Genomic DNA, 17701 nt, shown 5'->3' with positions numbered 1-17701 from the left:
CTATTTTTTTTACGTGTGGACTGTAGACCTCAAAAACATCCTTGGATTTATTGATTTACTCTAAAATTGGCCATAGCATGTGTGTACTTGAGACGGGTAAATAAGACCCTGACCCCCGACCCAGACACAACCTACTGAAATGTCGGATGTGTTGGTGTTCTGAAAATAAGAGATAGTAAGGCTGGGTTCACATATATCAATTGTTGTTGAACATTTTTGCAGCAAACCAGCACCTATAGTCAGACATGGCTGGACAAAAATATGCTGGTTATGTCTGGCGTCACAAATGATGCGCCAGGTGCTAAGAAACAATCCCATAGAGAGCGAAGGGATCAGTTCTGGTGCACCGGTCACACATGAACCCAGCCCAAGTAATAACTTTTAATGAAATCGGCTTTGCAGATGTGCACCTCTTAGTTCTTATATCTAGTTCCCCATCCTCCCATTGCTTTGTTATGTCTTCCAGTCTTTCGTAATTGACTTATCTAGAAGCCAAGTTGTCCTGGTGCTTCGTTAATAATCCTTAACCCATGTCTCAGCTTCTTCCACGGTGCTAATTTGTTCTCATTTACTTGCCATCTTGCTCCACTCTTCTCGATCAGCCTCTAATTTCTTATCCCCCCCATGATTTATCTCCTCTTGATTCCTATTTTTTCTTTTGCCTCCCCCTTCTTCCTTGGCTTCTCTCTTTCTCCTTCAGACATGACCTTGCTCTGTGTTCCCAGGCCACACACACAACTCTCCCCTTTCATTCAGCCATATCTATCTTGTAGAGTCCTTTGCTCTGGGAGTATCTAGTAACAGTAACATGCCGGTCCAATACATCATAAAGTTACTAATGTCTACGGCCGCACTTGACGCCATGATTAATGGCTTCCCCTTTCTCACACTGCTAAGAGACTACAGAAGAACCTGCACAATAATCTAACAAATCCTGATGCTCTTCTATCTGACATTTCCATTCTTCTCCCTCTCTCCGGGGTAAAATTGACTTTTTACTTTTTTACTTGTTGCGTTTTTGTTTTTTTTTTCTAAGAAAACAATAATTATCCCCCAGCCCCCACTTACCCTTCCAATTTCCGTTCAATGTCTTTCTCTCCCTGACGGCTCATGTTGGCTATTATTCTAGTCCTCCCTTTTATACTCAACATCTCCTTCACAACCCTCCCTGTGGCCTCCGCTTCATGTTTATCGTCTGTATTGTTTCCCCTGTCGCTCTTATGGTCTTCAATATTAATAATCTCCCTCCTACTCTGTTTTCCCTACCTTTGCCCTACTTACTTCTTGTTCTTTTGTCATTTTTGCATAACTTTTGCTGTTGTAATTTTTTACCATTATTTAATACAAATACTAGATCTAGGGGCAACACGGTAGCTCAGTGGTTAGCACTTCAGCCTCACAGCACTGGAGTCCTGGGTTCAAATCCCGCCAGGAACAACATCTGCAAGGAGTTTGTATGTTCTCCCCGTGTTTGTGTGGATTCCCTCCCATTCTACAATGACATACATGTACATTGTGATCCCTATATGGGGCTCACAATCTACATTTAACAAAAAAACTATATCTAAGTAAAGCAACAGAAGCAATGTACGGACTAAGGAATAAGAAAAACTTTATAGGTGTCAATTTTTATACTGTAAGGCAAGCTGTTCTCATATGGATCATCTGCTTACTCGCAACTGTATTCTGGCCATGGGTCATAAAAAGAACCCTATTAAAGGAAGGGCAAAAGCTTTCAGAAATAGAAGGGTTAATAGTTGATTTTGTCAACTACCAAAATGAAGTGAATGAAGAAAAGACAAATCGAAATCCCATTAATATTTGCGTGACCGCCCTTTGGAAGAGGAGTCCAGAAAGTGCTGATATGGCCCCCTCTGATCTCGTCATCTTCCAGTCTGTCTGGGATTCCCTGAAAGATTGGAACAAGCCTACATCCACAGAAGATCTGGGCTTAGTTCTCCAAGATGGCGGGAACAATCTCCCTGCTGGGTTCCTTCAAAAACTGTGTAGTGAGAAGAACTGATGGAAGGCAAAGATCACACCAAATATTCTTGGGATTTAGATTTCTCTTTTCTTCATTCACATAATTTTGCTCATTGATAAAAAATAAACTATTAACCCTTCTATTCCCGAAAGTATTCTTGTTGTGCAGCATGTTTTCCATACCTGCTTAAGTTTTTTGCGTAGTACTGTAGATAGTACTGTACTTAGTCTTCTCCATGTGTCCCAAAGCCATTGCATGATATGAGAGTGACAAGTGTTCCATTCAAACCCCTCTGGAATGGGAAGGGGGGGGACTAAGGATCCCTATTCTAGTTATTGCAGGGGTCCTAGTGATCATCCATCTTGTGGGAAGGAGATTAAAGTTTCTTCTGAGTTAACAAGGTCAAGAAAGGAATGGGCATAGTAAAATCCAACATGCAAATACTTGTTTCCCTGTGAAGAAGATATGGGGGGGGGGGGGGGGAATTATGAAGCTGCTCTTACATCAGATAGCTGTGAGACCTGGTGACATCTGCAGGATCTGCTGACAAGTATCATGGTTTTCCATCCATTTCGAATTGAATATCCTTTTCTATCTCATGGAAGACCTAACAATTATTAGTATTAAAAAGAGAAAAAAAAGATTAATTACAAATAATATCCAAGATACAGAAAAACTAAGGGGGTTTGCCTGGTTTTTGATAGTAATGACCTATCCTTAGAACAAGTTTTGTATATTAGATCTGTAAGGCACCAACACTACCCACTGATCAGCTGGTCCCAAGAGCTGCTACCACCAGGATTATACACAGTGGATGGAGCCAGAAGCAGATGGCTCAGTGTACTGTGTAGTGGTTGTGTCCCCCACTTAAGTGTCCCCCACTGACAGACAGTGATAGAGAGTTTTGCTTCCACGTGAGGCCTTCTTTAATTAAAGGGATTTTTCCAGCATAAGGATACAGATCGGTTGAGGACACTTGAATGGGAGCTGATCTGCAGTTTCCTTGACATAGCCAATACCCCTGAGAACCGGACTCTCTGCTTCTGACTCCGTCTACTATGTGTCATCTGTATTTAATTCAAAGTTTTTGAAAAAGATGTGAGAACATAGTCTCTGAGATACATACTGAGGGTACATACAAAAATAAACTGATAACTGCGGCTGTACTTCCTTTGCTGGTGCAGTTTTTCATTGAAGCTAGAGGAGTACACTTAGCCTGCAGTGCGCATGCGCTGGACCTCAGGTGCATGCTCAAGCCAAAGTGTATGTTTCCGGCTTCTCCGAAGAACTGAACAAGGTGCTGGGACCACCAGAGTCTAATGCAGTCCAATGCAGACTCATCTCTAGGTAAATATAAAAGATTATTGTTTTAGAAATGTGGGCATGGATGGATTTACAACAGGGTGACTTTGAACACTAAGCCCCCGGTCTATAAGGACCTGTGGATGGTTTAGTGTCCCAAATCAACCTGACAGGTCCTGTTTAACTGGAACAGAAAGGAAAAAAAGGGAAAACAACTTATGCAGAAAAACTCAAACATGAATAACTTGCACATATAATTCAACGCAGACATGAGGCATGGGTAAATACAGAAAAATAATAAGAGTGGGTGGAGGTGGAGGTGGGGGGGCACAAAAGGGTCATGGAAAAAGCAGGATGACCAGCTCAATCAAGTTTTATCACAACTCCATCTAAAATGCCCAGGGCAGCCAATAGGCATCTCAAGGGTCCCAGACCAACCGGAATTTTAGCAAGGTGTTATTGAAAGATGCCGGAAGATGTTCCATTGTAGGAATGTCTCTCATTCTAGAGCGTAAATCATGAATCTCACGGGTAAACCCTGTTTCCATTTCTAGTAAACAAGGGTTTAACAGCGGTAAACAAATGACAAAACAATATGGCAGTCCATCTAACCATGTCAGTCGCGGGAACATTCAGTAAGTAATGGAGTGGTTCAAGGTGTGGATATCAGTACTTGGACTTTGCACCAAAATAGTCCTATCATTGGGCAATCCCAGAATATCTGTATTAATGTACCACAGTCTGTTTGGCATCTCCAGCATGTAGACGACATGGCAGGGTGAAGCCTATGCAGGAGCGCTGGTATTTGGGTCAGACTTTTGTATTGGTTCTTTATAAACAGTACAAATAAATGTCTTAGCCGTCTTGAACCAAATTATTTGCCACAACTACATAGAGATGGGCCTACTCAAAACAGGCTCCCATTTCATTATATACTTGTGTGCCAAGGGTGGTGGGTTTAGGGCAGGGGTGCTCACACTTTTTCAGTGTGTGAGCTACTTTTTTGCTGACCAAGGCAAAAGATCTACTAGGGTGGGCCTGTGGGCGGGGCTGGGGTGGGCCTATGGGCGGGACCGGACGGGCTTGTGGATGGGCGTGTCTGTGGGCGGGGCCTGGTATGTGGGCGGGGCCGGACCGATCACGAGAGCAAGACAGCGGCGTTCTGTGGCTGCCCAGGGATCCCCGGTGTCTGCTTCTTCACAGCGCAGGCTGAGAGTCATCTACAGACACTGGCAGGCGGGGCTGCATCCCGCGATCGACCCATGCGTCCTTTGCGATCTACCAGTAGATCGTGATCGACGTATTGGGCACCCCTGGTTTAGGGAATTCTGTAAGTGGTCGATATAAGGATTTTAGTGGATTTGGGACATTAAGGGATAGAAAAGTGTAACATAAAATGACATACCTGTAAATGATAAAAATAGGCCTTAAAGGGGTTGTCTATTTTCAGACCAATGCTGAGAGACACATGTTATCGTTTGTATAATAAAAATTTCTATAATTTTCCAATGTATTTTCTGTATCAATTCCTCACGGTTTTCTAGATCTCTGCTTGCTGACATTCATTTTGTTTACTTCCAGTGCATAAAAAATAAAATCAGTCCGTGGTCATGTGATGTACAGTCCATGGTCATGTGATGTACAGTCCATGGTCATGTGATGTACAGTCCGTGGTCATGTGATGTACAGTCCGTGGTCATGTGATGTGCAGTCCGTGGTCATGTGATGTACAGTCCGTGGTCATGTGATGTACAGTCAGTGGTCATGTGATGTACAGTCCATTGTCAGGTGATATACACATAGGTGCACAGCTCGTTATAGTCACATCTCAGTAATCAGATATCTGCCTAGTAACGAGCTGTGCACCTGTGTGTCCATCACATGACCATGGACTGTATATCAAATGACTATGGACTGTATATCGCATGACCATGGTCTGATTTTTATCCAGAGGAAGTAAGCAGACCTAGGAGGGACCGTAAATAAAGGGACAGGGAGATTCCCCAAGAATAGCAAATTGGGATAGATCAGGACAGGCAACAGCTTTTTTATTTCTATTGATCTAAAAATTCATTCAAATTCCAAACAGAAAGATCAATTCAGACCCCAGACATCCGGCCCCACAAGTCATAGTCCAAATATCAGATCCCAAAATAAATTCAGGCCTATGTCCAGACTCCTAAACTCCTAAACAGACCAGACCAGTAAATTATTCAGATCCCCAGACCATACCCAAAAATTAATTCAGAACCCAGACCAGAACCTTAAATGAAAGGGGCTATTCCACAAAAAATATTTATCAACGATCCATAGGATTGTGGGGGTTACATATTTGTCATGGCAAAACACCTTTAATTCGGACCCTGAAATAGTAATGTAAATTGATAGTGATAGTAAAACATTAACGGTCACATCTACATAGGGTTTTCCTTCCATGGTTCTGGCACTGCCCTGTCCTTGCCATTTGCCAACCTGTGTATTAAATCCATATTCCTTGAGCCATTTGCTGAGTGTGGCCCCTGGGCTGCTGCTACCCAGTTGGCAGGGCCATGGCTTGAAATTACTGGGCCCCAATGCAAAATTTAGAAAGGGGCTCCTTCTTACCTTGTGTCATTTAGAATAGTGGAATAATTTGTGGGGTTCCGGTAGCGCCTGCTTCTTCTGCACCCCTTATAGCTACACCCCTGCCAGTTGGGAAAAGTTTACCTAATATATATTGTCAGTATACTTTATGACACTTATGCTGCGAATGGGACCACAGCCAAGTGTTTAGTCCAGCGTCCTCCACCAGCCCTGATCTGGTCCTATCTGTATCTGAACAGAATCCTTGTGGGTCTGTGATACACGGTAATATTGTACAACCTCAATGTTTCCACTGGCCTTAGGGAATTAACGCTGCTGCCTATTACCAGATACATCATCAGGTTCGGATACCTTGTTCTTCGCTCTCTTCTGACGGCAGCTCAGCTAGAAAAATGTAATAAGCCATGAATTAGGGCTTGGCCTGTCCTATTACTCTGCACTATACAGGACCAGGGGACGTAAATTATTATGTTTTCTTGACTTCCTTGCCATATTGAAGTGACTGTTCCATATGACTGTACTAAGAAGGAGACTAACATTGGATGTGTGCCCTACTCACTAATTGTAGCATTATGTAAATTGACGATAACCCAATTCACTCGATGAGACCACCTGCTTGGGTTTTACATGGTGTAGTTTAATGAAAAGCGCGGAGTCACAGCACTAGCAAATTAAAGGCCTAAGGCAGTGATCATTGATAGGCCACCATTAGACATAGTTTATCATGCTTTACCTCCCACTGAAACAGTCATTGAGTCACTTATTACTATAAGTAAGCAACATGCACCAAGTCATTACTATAAAACTTCTAGGATGTGCCCATATTTTCTATTATTATACGCTAAATACTGGTTTTGTAGTATGCACCATTGTGATATTAAGGACGTCCATGAGAATGAATTGCCCTCATGTCAGTGCATTGATGTAGCTGTAAGTATAGGTTTCAATCATATATACTGTAGAATCTGCTGAATCCAATATGTCCAGTGGTGGAACACATGGCTATCGGCGTCAACGTCATGTTTATATGCAAAAACAAATGACTTTGCATATGGCAGAATGGGACGTAACATTTTGTGACTATTTAGTGTCAGAAGGTTAATTCTAAAGCGTATCCTTCCCTCAAGCTTACAACCCTATAACTTGACTCTGAGGAATATAGTGTGGTAACAATGGCATTGTGTGCGAGCCTGTGGACTGCTGGGTTAGTTTTCACTCCACCAGAGCAATATTCATTCACCTGGAGAAAAGAAGCGGTAATGCGAAATTACATGGTAAATTGAATTACTAATAATACATACATAGTGGTGTTATATCACAAACATAAACAGTGCCGGTATACTGCACACATATATAATACCTGTATATCACACACATATCAATATACCAGACTTTGGTGTTATAGCACACAATGCTGTTATACCACTAATACATATAGTACGGCTATACCGCACACATGTATAATACTGTTATACAGTATAAATTTACCCCTTTTGCATATGCATAAAATAAAAACACAATAGATACCTAAACATACATATTGCGCGCACACACACCAAACACACACTTTACTCATATTTACCTTTCTTGCAGATCACTGTCACATCCCAATAGTGAAGATGCTGCCTGGATCAAGTTACAACAGCCAAAAGAAGTTCCAGCTGCGGGAACTTTCTCCAGTACAGACAAAGGAAGGAGGGAAAAGACATGACTTCCAAAAATCCAAATCTTGGAACTCTTACACAATCTCTACCTGATTTCACAGTGTTCCTTGCTATGCCCCTGGACTCCAAAGACCAAAGTTTAAAATTGGGTGACTGCTAGGTTCTCTGCACACAGAATTGAACTTGGCAAACTAGGATGGAGCAGGAATTCCATAAGTTATGTCTACAGTTTGAGGGTTTTCTGAGACTTATATTGATGGCCTCTCCTTAGGTAGTCCAAGGCTATTTTATCAGAAGATTCCTGGGACACCACCAAACAGTTGGTGTGGGTCTCCTACCATGTGCTATATATGATACTGGTATGTTCTCATGTAGCTTTTATTAGCCTTCAAGCAGAGGGCCTAAACTTCTACGTTCTTTATTGATGCTCCTCAGCAATGACTGATACCGCATCAGTTTTCTAGGCCAGAAATTATAAACATATCTCCGCTTACCAAAGAACATTCCACATTCCAATGACTTGACTGGAAAATTTCTAAATTCAGAAAATGTGTATCTGATTTACACATTACATTTTTAGGAATCTCATTTATAACTCATTGACCACTAATGCAAAGAAGACCAATAAAATGAATCTGACTAGTAGCGACATATCTTGGTTGAGAGGCCTTAAAGGGATTCTACCGTCAACCAAATCACCCCTTAGCCACTTATATTCTGTTATAGGGGCAGTTACTGACATAATGGATATACCTTTCTTGTGTCAAGGAGCAATGTTGCTGCTAAGAAATTCTACATTCCATATGCAGATGAACTGTTTGGTGCAAGGCAAGGCCACCCATTTACTTTTGTGGTAGCCATCCTCAAAACAGAAAAACTGACGTGTCACAAGGACAGCGATTTGCCACAACCACAAAAGAAGTTGATGCTGGTGTGGCCTCCATCCTGAGGAATACATTCCCTTTTAGCTATTGTTGTGCATTCAGATTATTCATTGACCAGAGAATAATTTACTTATTACACTGCCATGTATCTGTGTTAGAGATGGGCAAACCTCTCAAGATTTGTGTTGTTTCAAGTTCAAGTGGTCCAGCCCGTGATTTGTTTTGGGTCGAACAAGTCCAGTACAAACCACACCTTAAATTGTCTTAAGACATAGTGTAGAACACTCTTAGACCAGGTTCACACTGGGTTTTTTAGATTGCAACCTGAGGCGGAGGCTGGTGTATGTGAGCCATCGGTTGGGTGCGGTTCCTCTGGCCAGCCCCCGTCGGTCTCTCTCTCCCAGTTTCGGGGGTCTGCTGACTCGGGGCACGTTCCGCAATCAATGTTCACTTTCCACTTCTTAATCACATAGGCTACTGTCGATTTTGGGTAATTCAGTTTGCTTGCTATGTGCCTTAAGGATTGACCATTTCTGTAGTACCCCACAATTACCCCTTTCTCGAAATCGGACAACTGTGCACTTTGTGGCATCTTGCATGCAACTAATGCCAATGCTGATTCCTACACGATATGTAACGGTGGAAGGCGCGACGTACATGGTATGGTACACATTAAGATAGGTGGCCAAAGAAACCAAAAATGTGGATTTGGACAACATGCATCTAATATGTGTGGCAGGTTGCCAAAGCTAATACCAAAAAGTAACCCCATTTTGCGTTTTGCTATTGAGCCCCCTTCGTGCACCTGTATCAGAAGTGACATGACTAATGACAGCCAATTCTACCCATTATAAGTATTTGACCCTTTACACATTTTCTAATAGTGTGAGCACAGTAGGGTAGGTCGTACATAAATCAATATGTGTTGAAGGTTGAAGGCCAAAGGTCCACAGAACAATCTTCCCTGCATGACTGCTGAAAACCATTACAATCTGTATCGCAGAATAAGGATATTTTGTGCAGAAGACTCTGTAATTCTGGAAATGCTAATATTCCTTATACAACTGGGGTTTGGTGAATCAATTTGGTATCTGTCATATCATATTATTGTCATTGAGGTATACTAGGAATGAATCCTGTGGTGGGGACATATCCTCTATGAATATAGACTCATGATAATATGTAATAAGCAGAATCATCAATGGACAATGTACTCTCTGACTTCACAGGGTTAGCTTAAAGAGGAATGGTCGCCTGTTTATTTCATATATATATATATATATATATATATATATATATATATATATATATGTAGTGCCAACATATTCCACAGTGCTTTAGAGAAATTGTCAGTCCCATATAGGGCTCACAATCTAAATTCAATATGTCTTTGGAGCATGGGAAGAAACCAAAGTACCTGGGGGAAATCTACGGAAAATGTATAAACTCCTTGCAGATGCTGTCCTTGGTTGGATTCAAAGCCAGGACTCCGGCACTGAAAGGCACCACATCTAAAAGGTGCTGTCACCCTAAGCATTTTGGTATTTCTGTTCAGCCATTCCAAAGATATAAGCCCTTTCAATTTCAAAGTAAATTAGGGTCTACTAGCCAAGTGGGTGGTAACACTGTGGATTCTTTGGGGTGGCATCACTGTGTGCTGTATGTCATGTAGTATTGCCGACCACTTGGCTAGTATATCCTAGTTTGTATCATCACTAAAAGGGCTTATATCTTTGGAATAGCTGAACATATTTGGATAAACAAAACACCAAAATTCTAAGGATAGAAGCGCCTGTCAGATGGTTTATGACGAACTTTTCAGACCTAGTGATGGGTCCTTTTTGAGTCTTCTTTCCACTGGGCAACAGTTAGGTTGCCCACTATCTAAAACAACAGTCACAGAGTGTGTTTTTTTATGCACCCCACTTGTATCCACCACCAGGGGCAATTGCCTAGCAAGCCCCTCCCCTTCCTGACTATATTGCTGAATCTCAGTAGAACTTGTAGCCGCTTGTAGCCAATTTGAGCTCAATTAATTTCAATGTAATATTAAAAGATGACCGGGATACCCTCAGCATATTATTACCCCAATAAGCATAAGGCAAAATAAAAGACAAACCGTTAGCAGACATCATCCGAGCCACGTGCAAGGAAATGAGTGGTGGGTAAAACACATGCAGTCTTTAAGACTGCCTTAAAGGAAAGTACTATACATGTATACATCACTGCAATGAATCGGGCCATGGAGGGAGACAGCTTTTGGATAACTCTGTATATAGGTAAAGTCGGGGCTAGGTTTTGCTTCAGAAGGGGCTTAGATTCATGTTATTGTCCTATCTATGTATGTAAATATCTTGGCCAGGGCAGAGGACTTGTTGGCACCACCTGCGAGGACAGCAGTACCTGGCTATCTGCAGAATAATGCTTTCTAGATATGTTGTGTGTGAACAGGAAATGTACTGATAACATCGCATGGTTGGAAACATTAAGATCTATATAGAATGTGTCACAAAGATGCTTTGAATAGGATTTGTTAGTCCAGGTGCAGGAGGTGATAAGAAATAGCTTATTAAATACACTGTCATCTAATAGAATTCAATCTAACAGGAGAATACATGAAGGAAGGAGGTCGCCATGGCTGTTGATATTGAATAATTTGCAGTGGTTTTAGAATTTTTAGGGTTTTTTTGTGCTCCTTTGTGGAGTGGTTGCTGCAAATTTATGCTGTTCGGAGGCTGAGGTCAGGCTCTGGACACAATCAGTCTCCTTCACCCTCTGGCAACTGACAATAAACAGACATGTCTTACTTACCCTGAAGAAAGAGTCTTTACCTTATACTTCCTTGCTTCCATGGAGGCTCTGCTTCTTCACTGACAAGCAGAGTAGAAAGCTACTTCTTGGCTGCCCTGCTGTTAGGAGCGTGACTGAGCATGTGCGTCCACCAGACTCAGCTCATTTGCTGGACATGCACATTACTATATACAAAAACCACCATACTAGGTAAGTAAATGTCATGACCAATCAATTTTTTTATGATCTACACAATGAATATGATATTTAATAGTGTGACAACTCCTTTAACATTACTGTACACTCCTTATAGAAGTGGGTGAAGAAAACATAACATGGAGTCCAATAGTCAGTGTAGGGCCTACTTCCCCAACAGTGGTCTACAATGTGTTTTACCTTGAGGGCCACAGTCATCTAAGAAATGGGGGACAATTGGAGCAAACCAACTGAAAAAAGACATATATTTGAAATCCTCAGATATTCCAGTGAGAAATTTGCTAATATAAGGAGCTCCAGGCAGGGCCGGCTCCAGGTTTTTATGGGCCCTTGGGCGACAGAGCCTCAGTTGGCCCCCTTGTAAAGGAGGCGGGGGAGTCGAGACACTATGCGTCGCAGATGAAGCGAGTGACGTCATGCAGGAGTGTGGCGTCACCAACGCCATACCTCCCAATTTTTAAAGAGTAGAAAGAGGGGCAAAATGGCAAATTTAGCTCCGCCCACTTTTATGCTGACTCCACCCATTCTCATTCATTTATCATGTGTTCCCACACAGTATAATCCTCCTACAGTCACACATAAATTATATGCCCCCCCTCCATCTCTCCCCCAGTTTCAAATACACCCTTCCTCTGCCCCCAGTTTCATGTCCCCCCCTCCATCTCTGTCCCCAGTTTCATCACGTTCTCCCCCTTCATCTGCCCACAGTTTCATGTCCCCCGTCTCTGCCCCAGTGTCATGCCGTTCCCCCCCTCCCCTTCATTTGCCCCCCAGTTTCATGGGCCCCCTTCATTATGTTCCACCTTAATATTTAATAAAAAACAAACACTTACACTCACCTTCTATCACTCACCTTCCATCGTTCCTCCGACGCTCCTCTCTCCGCCCTCTCACTACATTTACATAGGCGATTAAAGCAGGAGCTGTGAGCGCAGCTTCTGCTTTAAAGCTGCGGCCCGGCTTGTGTGTGTAGGCGCGATGTGATGACGTCATCGCGCCTACACACGCAAGCCGGGCCGCAGCTTTAAAGCAGGAGCTGAGCTCACAGCTCCTGCTTTAATCGCGTATGTATTCAGCTCATCGGCATCCGTCGGACGCCGATGAGCTGAAATCGGGACAGGCAAGTGCTGGGGCGGGCAAGTGCCGGGGGGCCCCCAGAGGCTCTGTGGGCCCCGGCACTTTCCCGACTATGCCGTGCGCTGACGCCGGCCCTGGCTCCAGGATTTCAGTTAATATCTTGTCACAGACTACACATGGTCAAGGAAGCAATACAAGTAATACTATATCATTTTTGCACCATGAAGCATAGGTATTATCATGTTGGCACGTGTTCCAGGAATTTGATATGTGGCACTACTCCGAATGTGTATATTGTAATCAGACTACACAGGGTTTGTTTGTTGTCTGTCGCCATGGAAACACATACAATACATCTGCATAGGAACTATTATGATCAGATGTATTGTTAACTGAAACTATCCACGTAATTGCTACATATTTTTATTATAGATGCGATAGAACATAGATAAATATGGTTCATCGAATTGCAAAATTGGAGATAAGGAGATGACATACAACAATAAGAATCTTAGTTTTCCATTATTGATCCAATGGAAGCAAAACAAAATGTTATATGGCAGAAACCATGTAGCTCTAAAATAAGCAAACCCTTTGTGACCCAATGCGGACATTCGGCTGGATCAACACAAGCGCCGACCTCAGAGTAATCTACACCATCAAACCATGACATAATGGAAATGTAGTCTTGTCTGTCAGGAAAGTTACATCTCAGTTATTGGTGGTATTTCAGTGACCTTTACGTTCCGTGACTCCTTTTTTTTCTTCCTGTCACTGCATAATTACAGCCCGCAGCGATTTTTTTATTTTTTTATTTTTATTTTTTTTTATAAATTCACATTCTCTAAAAAAATTTCTGTATCTTGTTTCTAGTTTAATAGCAGAATATAATAATTGTCCACAATGTATCTCGCCTTATCTAGTCCAGTAAGATAAGTACTAGATAAGTAATAGAATATGTGTAAAATAATTTATATTCTGTAGTTGGTCATTTATCTATATAGCGCCATCACATTCTGCAGCGCTTTACAGACATGGTCAGTTAATGGCCCATATAGGGTTCACAATCGACAGTCCCTATCAGTAAGTCTTTGGGAGGAAACCGGAGTACCCAGAGGAAACCCACATAAACACAGGGAGAACATACAAACTCCTTGCAGATGTTGTCTTTGGCAGGATTCGAACCCAGAACTGCAGTGCTGCTAAAAACTTCTGTATTAAAAAATACAGCCACTATAATCCTTGTGATAGCCACAAAAGCCTTCTACCCTAAAATGAAAGAGATATTCCCATCTCAGACATTTATGATATATCTCATGTCTCAGATGAGAATACCCCTTAAACATGATATTAGGAAACTCTGCCAAACAAGATTTGGACCCCTTTTCTAAAGGAGTAACTGTTTTTTCCCCTCGTAAATTGGTGAGTCTGTTGCTAAGATGTCCCTGTTTTTTGTCAATATGTAAATGAGTCTATAGCAATTAGCGCATTGCTGTTGCCCCAAAGAGGTAACTAGCAATGCCCTTGTTGTTTCAAAGAGCTCATTTGCATATTGACAAAAACAACTATATTTCTCCAATGGAGGCACAGAGTCACAAGGAGAAACACTGTATGATTTGGGTGATCCTAACCTATCTATCTGCAGGGCTGAGGTGATATATTATGTTCTGGTGACACTAGCCTATCTATCCGCAGAGCTGGGGTTATATGTTGTGTTCTGGTGACCTTAACCTATCTAACTACAGGGCTGGGGTGATATGTTGTGTTCTGGTGACCCTAACCTATCTATCTGCATGGCTGGGGTGATATGCTGTGTTCTGGTGACCTTAACCTATCTATCTGCAAGGCTGGGGTGATATGTTGCGTTCTGGTGACCCTAACCTATCTATCTGCAGGGCTGGGGTGATATGTTATGTTCTGGTAAGAATAACCTATCTATCTGCATGGCTGGGGTGATATGTTGTGTTCTGGTTACTCTAACTTATCTATCTACAGGGCTGGGGTGATATGTTGTGTTCTGGTGACCCTAACCTATCTATCTGCATGACTGGGGTGATATAGTGGGGCAAAAAAGTATTTAGTCAGTCACCAATAGTGCAAGTTCCACCACTTAAAAAGATGAGAGGCGTCTGTAATTTACATCATAGGTAGATCTCAACTATGAGAGACAAAATGAGAAAAGAAATCCAGAAAATCACATTGTCTGATTTTGTAAGAATTTATTTGCAAATTATGGTGGAAAATAAGTATTTGGTCTCCTACAAACAATCAAGATTTCTGGCTCTCACAGACCTGTAACTTCTTCTTTAAGAGTCTCCTCTTTCCTCCACTCATTACCTGTAGTAATGGCACCTGTTTAAACTTGTTATCAGTATAAAAAGACACCTGTGCACACCCTCAAACAGTCAGACTCCAAACTCCACTATGATGAAGACCAAAGAGCTGTCAAAGGACACCAGAAACAAAATTGTAGCCCTGCACCAGGCTGGGAAGACTGAATCTGCAATAGGCAACCAGCTTGGATTGAGGAAATCAACTGTGGGAGCAATAATTAGAAAATGGAAGACATACAAGACCACAGATAATCTCCCTCGATCTGGGGCTCCACGCAAAATCTCACCCCGTGGGGTCAAAATGATCACAAGAACGGTGAGCAAAAATCCCAGAACCACGCGGGGGGACCTAGTGAATGAACTGCAGAGAGCTGGGACCAATGTTACAAAGCCTACCATCAGTAACACACTACGCCGCCAGGGACTCAGATCCTGCAGTGCCAGACGTGTCCCACTGCTTAAGCCAGTACATGTCCGGGCCCGTCTGAAGTTTGCTAGAGAGCATTTGGATGATCCAGAAGAGTATTGGGAGAATGTCCTATGGTCTGATGAAACCAAACTGGAACTGTTTGGTAGAAACACAACTTTTCGTGTTTGGAGGAAAAAGAATACTGAGTTGCATCCATCAAACACCATACCTACTGTAAAGCATGGGGGTGGAATCATCATGCTTTGGGGCTGTTTCTCTGCAAAGGGGCCAGGACGACTGATCCGGGTACATGAAAGAATGAATGGGGTCATGTATCGTGAGATTTTGAGTGCAAACCTCCTTCCATCAGCAAGGGCATTGAAGATGAAACGTGGCTGGGTCTTTCAACATGACAATGATCCAAAGCACACCGCCAGGGCAACGAAGGAGTGGCTTTGTAAGAAGCATTTCAAGGTCCTGGAGTGGCCTAGCCAGTCTCTAGATCTCAACCCTATAGAAAACCTTTGGAGGGAGTTGAAAGTCCGTGTTGCCAAGCGACAGCCCCAAAACATCACTGCTCTAGAGGAGATCTGCATGGAGGAATGGGCCAACATACCAACAACAGTGTGTGCCAACCTTGTGAAGACTTACAGAAAACGTTTGACCTCTGTCATTGCCAACAAAGGATATATAACAAAGTATTGAGATGAACTGAGATGTTACTGACTAGAGATGAGCGAACACTAAAATGTTCGAGGTTCGAAATTCGATTCGAACAGCCGCTCAATGTTCGTGTGTTCGAACGGGTTTCGAACCCCATTATAGTCTATGGGGAACAGATACTCGTTAAGGGGGAAACCCAAATCCGTGTCTGGAGGGTCACCAAGTCCACTATGACACCCCAGGAAATGATGCCAACACCTCTGGAATGACACTGGGACAGCAGGGGAAGCATGTCTGGGGGCATCTAACACACCAAAGACCCTCTATTACCCCAACATCACAGCCTAACAACTACACACTTTACACACTCAATACCACCTCTCTGACAGTAGGAAAACACCTTGAAACATGTGTATTTGGCACTTGCAGTGAGGAGAGCTTGTCACCAGCAGTGAATTTGGCCCTTGTAGTAAGTTGAGGTTGGCACCAACATTTGTTTTGAAAATCAGGGTGGATTGAGCCTCTAACCAGCAGAGTTTGGGCAAATTCATGGTGGAGGGAGCCTCTAAACACCCCAGTTTGGGCAAATTCATGGTGGAGGGAGCCTCTAAAAACCCCAGTTTGGACCAATTCATGGTGGAGGGAGCCTCTAACCAGCCCAGTTTGGGCAAATTCATGGTGGAGGGAGCCTCTAAAAAACCCAGTTTGGACCAATTCATGGTGGAGGGAGCCTCTAACCAGCCCAGTTTGGGCAAATTCATGGTGGAGGGAGCCTCTAACCAGCCCAGTTTGGACCAATTAATGGTGGAGGGAGCCTCTAACCAGCCCAGTTTGGACCAATTAATGGTGGAGGGAGCCTCTAACCACCCCAGTTTGGACCAATTCATGGTGGAGGGAGCCTCTAAACAGCCAAGTTTGGACCAATTCATGGTGGAGGGAGCCTCTAAAAACCCCAGTTTGGACCAATTCATGGTGGAGGGAGCCTCTAACCAGCCCAGTTTGGGCAAATTCATGGTGGAGGGAGCCTCTAAACAGCCCAGTTTGGACCAATTCATGGTGGAGGGAGCCTCTAACCAGTCCAGTTTGGACCAATTAATGGTGGAGGGAGCCTCTAACCAGCCCAGTTTGGACCAATTAATGGTGGAGGGAGCCTCTAACCAGCCCAGTTTGGACCAATTAATGGTGGAGGGAGCCTCTAACCAGCCCAGTTTGGACCAATTAATGGTGGAGGGAGCCTCTAACCACCCCAGTTTGGACCAATTCATGGTGGAGGGAGCCTCTAAACAGCCAAGTTTGGACCAATTCATGGTGGAGGGAGCCTCTAAAAACCCCAGTTTGGACCAATTCATGGTGGAGGGAGCCTCTAACCAGCCCAGTTTGGGCAAATTCATGGTGGAGGGAGCCTCTAACCAGCCCAGTTTGGACCAATTAATGGTGGAGGGAGCCGCTAAACAGCCCAGTTTGAGCAAATTCATGGTGGAGGGAGCCTCTAAACAGCCCAGTTTGGACCAATTCATGGTGGAGGGAGCCTCTAAAAAACCCAGTTTGGACCAATTCATGGTGGAGGGAGCCTCTAAACAGCCCAGTTTGGGCAAATTCATGGTGGAGGGAGCCTCTAAACAGCCCAGTTTGGGCAAATTCATGGTGGAGGGAGCCTCTAACCAGCCCAGTTTGGACCAATTAATGGTGGAGGGAGCCTCTAAACAGCCAAGTTTTGGGAAATTCATGGTGGAGGGAGCCTCTAACCAGCCCAGTTTGGACCAATTCATGGTGGAGGGAGCCTCTAAACAGCCCAG

This window comes from Leptodactylus fuscus, chromosome 6, assembly GCF_031893055.1.
Source record: "Leptodactylus fuscus isolate aLepFus1 chromosome 6, aLepFus1.hap2, whole genome shotgun sequence".
In the NCBI taxonomy this organism is placed as follows: Eukaryota; Metazoa; Chordata; class Amphibia; order Anura; family Leptodactylidae; genus Leptodactylus; species Leptodactylus fuscus.
Note: the sequence above shows the minus strand (reverse complement) of the source record.